This window comes from Aplysia californica, unplaced genomic scaffold (genome assembly GCF_000002075.1).
Source record: "Aplysia californica isolate F4 #8 unplaced genomic scaffold, AplCal3.0 scaffold00589, whole genome shotgun sequence".
Lineage (NCBI taxonomy): Eukaryota > Metazoa > Mollusca > Gastropoda > Aplysiida > Aplysiidae > Aplysia > Aplysia californica.
The window spans coordinates 317,820-323,698 of record NW_004797859.1 but is presented as its reverse complement, the minus strand read 5'-3'; the positions used below and the strand labels follow the sequence as shown (position 1 = coordinate 323,698).

The 5,879-nt window shown below is 40.1% G+C and overlaps 1 long non-coding RNA gene across 1 annotated transcript; it reads left to right on the top strand.

Moving 5' to 3' along the window:
• Window positions 1–311: 311 nt before the first annotated feature.
• On the top strand, window positions 312–5,879 carry LOC101861232. The gene is made up of 4 exons (XR_004859068.1): window positions 312–441; window positions 2,789–2,939; window positions 3,779–3,869; window positions 4,813–5,879. It is a non-coding gene; the product is annotated as an uncharacterized LOC101861232 (long non-coding RNA).

The following is a 5,879-nucleotide window of genomic DNA, read 5'->3' as shown; positions in this document are numbered from 1 at the left end:
ACACCACACACACACACACACACACACACACACACACACACACACACACATACACACACACGTCCACACGTGCACACCCACACACCCACTCTCTCTCTCCATTTCTCTCTCTCTCTCTCTCTCTCTCTCTCTCTCTCTCTCTCTCTCTCTCTCTCTCTCTTTCTTTCTCTGTCTCTTTTTCTCCCCCCCCCCTTTATCTCTCACTTTGATAACATCCCTCTGCCCAGTATAACGACATGCTATTATAGTATAACTCTTTACCTGATGTTTCTTCTACTTTTTTGCTTAATAATAATATCTCCCCTTGGCAGAACGGCGTCCTGTCCTCAGTTCCCTACCTGGCCACGATCTGCACACAGATTTTTGCTGGACACGCCGCAGACTTCCTACGTCAGAGATACCTGAGCACAACACACACTCGCAGGCTCTTCCAGACTGTGTGTACGTAACAACAACAACAACAACAGCAGCAGCAACAACAACAACAACAGCAGCAGCAACAACAACAACAACAGCAGCAGCAACAACAACAACAACAGCAGCAGCAACAACAACAACAACAACACTACAGAAGAGCATTAAAAACACGTCACAACAAACCAAGTTCGGAACACCTCGTTGGGGGTTTTGAATAGTGGCCATCCGCTCAGCAGTCTAGCATTATATGACGAGCACTGACTTTATGAAAACGAGATCATCATACTTCGTTTGTTCTTTCTCTCTCTCTCTCTCTCTCTCTCTCTCTCTCTCTCTCTCTCTCTCTCTCTCCCTCTCTCTCTCTCTCTCTCTCTCTCTCTCTCTCGCTCGCTCTCTCTTGTAAAGTGTTTTACACATTCGTAACTGCATAAGGTCATATAAGCACGCGGGACACATTAAACATTTTCCGTTGGTAGGAAATTTTGAATTTTGCCTGGGTGTTGGCCGAAGCTTACTCTTATCGATATTGGACAACCAAGGTATATTTAATGTGCGCAACATGCACACGAGAGCTCCGAGATTTTCATCCCTATTTGAGAAAACTAGGTGCAGATCCTAAATACCATAAGATCAGGGGTGTGGCTGAAAGAAGGCTGTAAGGAGCCAATGAGCAGTAGTAGAAAGGCTGCAGAAAGAATCAGAAGCCCAGAGAAGGAGGCAAAGGAGGTGAGGAGGTGGGTGCAAAAGTGGAGGCGAAAGCAGACGACAGAGCATAGAGCAGGAAAGGAGGCAAAAGAAAATGACAATGACAATCTTTATTCATCTCGCTCGGAGAAATTAGTCTTGGTCGTTTACAATTGCTGTAGATGTTACAAAAATTAGACCTAAAGGTGCACTCACGCAAACGCACAGGACAGAATATTAGGCCTAGTAAATCAATGTCTCACGTGCTGGGACAACCCGCTCCGTAAATCTCTCTCGCTCTCTCTTTTTCTCTCTCTCTCTCTCTCTCTCTCTCTCTCTCTCTCTCTCTCTCTCTCTCTGTTTCATTTGCGGCACTGTGTGTTCAGTAACCTCACTGCAGTTGGTGTGAATGAATTTCTATATATTATGTCTGTTCTTGTTTGTTGTTTTTTTGGAAATGTACGTATCGTTTACTGTGGGTCGATAGTTGAAATTCCTATGTCAGTGGGTGGCTATAGTCACTTAGCATTATTTCCGCCTTTTTTAGCACGTTTTTCTTGAGCAGATATTCAAAGTTACTTAGGTCTCTAGCACTTGTTCTTGATGCCTTTCTTATCAACTTGTTTATTTTTATAATGTGCTGCCTTCCCAAATTGCTACCATAGCAAGTGATACCAAAATTTAGCAAAGTTTCTATGGTGGTGGTGTAGAGTGTCTGAAGGATGGATAGATTCAGATTGAAAGACCTAAGTTTCCTCAGAAAGTACAGCCTCTGATTTACCTTTTTAACGATATTGTTTACGTGGTTTTGCCATATAAATTTGTTGTCGATTCTAAGACCAAGATATTTGTATGAATCCGTGATTTCAATTGTTTTTTGTTCAATTACGAGTGGGGGGATTGTTGGTCTTTCTCTTCCCAAATAAAAAATCATTTTCTTTATTTTTGAGAGATTCACTTTTAGAAAAATTTGAATTGCACCATTCAAAAAACTTAAATATATTTCTTCGAAATACTCTTTTTCATCGAGGTTTATTAATCCAATAATTGCGGAGCCCTCTGCAAACTTAATTAAGCGTGTTGTTTTGTATTTAGTTCTATGATCTTTGGAAGTAAAGGGAAACATTCTAGAGAAGAAAATGTTCCGTCGCTATCCGGATTCGAACCTGTGATCTATTGAATGAGAGGCGAACATCTTATCCTCTAGACTACGAGAGTCAGTCCTTCCACCTCTCTCTGTCTCTGTTTCTCTCTGTTTCTGTCTGTCTCTTTCTCTGTCTCTGTCTCTGTCTCTCTCTCTCTCTCTCTCTCTCTCTCTCTCTCTCTCTCTCTCTCTCTCTCTCTCTATCTATCTATCTATCTATCTGTCTGTCTGTCTGTCTGTCTGTCTGTCTGTCTGTCTGTCTCTGTCTCTCTCACTCTCTCTCTATTTTTTCTATGCATTTCTCTCTCTCTTTCTCTCTCTCTCTCTCTCTCTCTCTCTCTCTCTCTCTTTCTCTCTCTCTTTACCTCTCTCTCTCTCTCTCTTTCTTTCTCTCTCTCTCTTTCTCTCCCTTTCTCCTTTCTACCACTCTTTCTCTACTCTCTCTCCCTTCCCCTCCCCCACCCTTTTGACTCTCTGATTCCCTCGCTCTGCCTCTCCGCGTCTCTTCCCTCCCTCTATCCACGACCTTCCTCTTCTCCACAGCGTTCCTGGGTTCGGCCGCCTGTATCGTTGCCGTGGGCTTCACAGACTGTGAGAGACGTGCTATAGCCGTGGTCCTTCTTTGTGTTGCAATAGCCTTAGAAGGGCTGTGCTATGCTGGATTCATGGTAAATCACATGGACTTTGCACCTCGGTAAGACAAGGTTTATTCCTTTTTATCAATTTTGTATAGTGTGTTTGCTTCTTTTGACATTTATTTTTTATTGTTTTTTATGAAGGATTCCACTGAGTTAAGGTTAGCCCGGACGAACACAGTTGAAGCAGCCAAAGTCCTTATTGATCCAAACTGGGTCAGTGATTTTGAGTAAGTGCATAATGTTTTACCGCACTTGTGACTTAATTTAGTCACATAAATGACATAAAAGACACATACAATACATAATATACAAGTCTCATTAATTATGGACTTTTTTATTATTCAATGTATGATTTATGAAGTAAACTGCTCATAATCTAAAATTCTAATTTTCGGAGTGGATGGTTGGCGGGTGTTCTGGTGTGATTTGCTCCTTCTTTCCTATCAAACATCTATCATCCTCATCTCCCCGTCTTCTCTTTTATGTTTGTTACTCTCTTGTAACACCTTTAATCTTCTGGCGCTCATTTGGCATAATGCAGTTGCGAGCGCCGTAAAACCTCTACTAAAACTAAACTAAAATTCTATTTTTTTGTATTACAACAGTAATCCTTTGATTTAGTTTTAAAAGAAACTTTACGGGCTAGAAACAAAAACAGGTCAAATTTATGTTCCAAGGACTAAAAGTGACACAAAGGAGTCGCATACATTAGAAAAAAATGAGGAGAGGTGGGGACAAAAGCCGCTTGATAGAAAAGAACGTGCCAACCATACCAGAGCATCCTCTAACCACCCAATGCTATTTTTGGTGGCAAAAAAATCCCCAAAACCTTTACAGTATATAAGAATAATATGCCATAATCAAACACTATTTTCTGTCCTGCTCTTCCGCTCAGATACGCCGGAGTTCTATACGCAATCACGAACTTTTTTGGCGCAATAGCCAGCCTTCTGGCGCCAACTGTCATCGGAGTGCTTACAACAAACGTGAGTCTACGGCCGGGTCCTTCCACGTATTCATATCATCATCTTTTTTAATGTAGGATTTTTTACACACCCATGAACATGGTTTAGATCGTATAGGAGGTGCGTTGCATGCGACACTGCCTGTTGTGGTCTGCCACGGACGAAGGAAATAGAGTGTCCCGGTAGAAGATTAAAATACTTTTTGATTATATCAACCAGGGCATTTAATGAAAGGCGTGATGTTAAATGTGTTGAAGAATTATTAATTAATACATAATTTAGGAAGTGGTTTGACGTATTGCTATCATCATTTTTAAGAATATAGGTACGTTTTGTTACGCCCCTTTGAACACTGTTTAGATCATTTAGGAGAAGAGCTTCAACCCTCCCTGTTATGGCCAGCTCAGTCTGAGAGGAATACAACGTCTCAGAAGAAAGACAAAGATATTCAATTTTTTTTTCATGTCCCAAAGAGGATTCAAACTCATGTCTTTTGTTTGCGAAAGTGAAGGGCACCACCGACACATTATGATACGCTCTTTAACATATTTAACTTCACACATTTCAAACAGCCTATTATTTTAACACTTTTACACATTATGTCACCCAAACCAGACTTGGTTCATGAGCTGTACTGACTGCTGGATTCATGGTAAATCACAGTCATGGACTTTGCACATCTGTAAGACAAGGTTTATTACTTTGTTCGTTTTTTTCCCTCGTTTTAACATGGTAAGGAAGTCTGAAGGGAGGAAAGCAGTATTTAATCTACTTGAAGCTCCCCCTGTTTAACGCCCAGTCAAAGCTGAATTATACTTTTTGTGCAGTTATCCCTTCGGAAAGGCTCTTTGCACATATTTTCCTATTTGGCTCGGGACTATTGGAAATGAACATTCAGTTAAATATATTTAGTGTTGCAAGGGGCATCAAACCAATACAATTTTACACATCATTTTTTTCTCAGAAAACTCAGCTGGAATGGCGCAATGTGTTCTACGTGTGTGGGGTCTTCATGGTCATCGGCACCATTGTCTTTGGTGGGTTTGCGGCCGGGGAGGTGGAGACTTGGGCCGTCGAGGCTCACGAGGATGACCCTAAGTCGGAGACACCGGACATCTCGGACGGAAAACTAAGCAAAAACATCTACTAGATTGTTTACAACTTTTTAAAAACAGAACAACCTCGTGAAGGTGAAAGATTGTAAAGAATAAGGGAATGGTATGTAAAAGCCTAATATTTGGTATCAAACCATAAGTAAAAGAGCAACTTGATGTATACAAATCCCAATTAAAAGTAAAACGGGGAAAATATTGTCTAAAATCTAATTTTTCCTTTTGAGATATGAATGATAAGTAAAAATACAAATTATTGCCTAATACTAATACAATCTCTTGACATGTAATTTGTCGTTCGAATTGAGGAGTGTAAAAAACATACATGTTAAATGTAACGATAAGTAAAATACAATTAACTTTAAGTTGAACAATTAACTGTTCCATTTTTAACGTGCTATCGTGCTTGCATTGTGGCAAAGGGTTTTGTCTGTGAATTCAGTCCAATTTGTGACTGCGCGAGCTTGATACTTGATGCTATATTTTACAGACTAACCTTTGACGTAAATCGCTTAATTGAAACTATTGAATTCTAGATGAAAAAAAAAACAACTAAAGTTATGGAAAAAGCGAAACTGAATCGCCCCGGATCAACGCCATTAACCGATAATAATATTCGGCTCAAAGGGAAAATGTTTAACGACTTTGACCGGTGTGACAGAAACTCCTTAAGTCGAAGACAGGAGTTGGTGAATGAGAGCACTTGGTTGCAGCTCGTGACCTGCGAAGAGACTTGACTTTCTAATGAAGTAAAATAAAATTATTCTGTCACTTTTGAAAATTTCGCCTCCATTAATTATTTTGTTTCATTACCGTATGATGAATTTGAATATGATCGGGTTTGATATTTTGTTGAGTTTCGTTTCCTATGTAGTTTTGTTATTACTGTCCCAAAGCGTTTTTAAAGTTTTTATTCTGT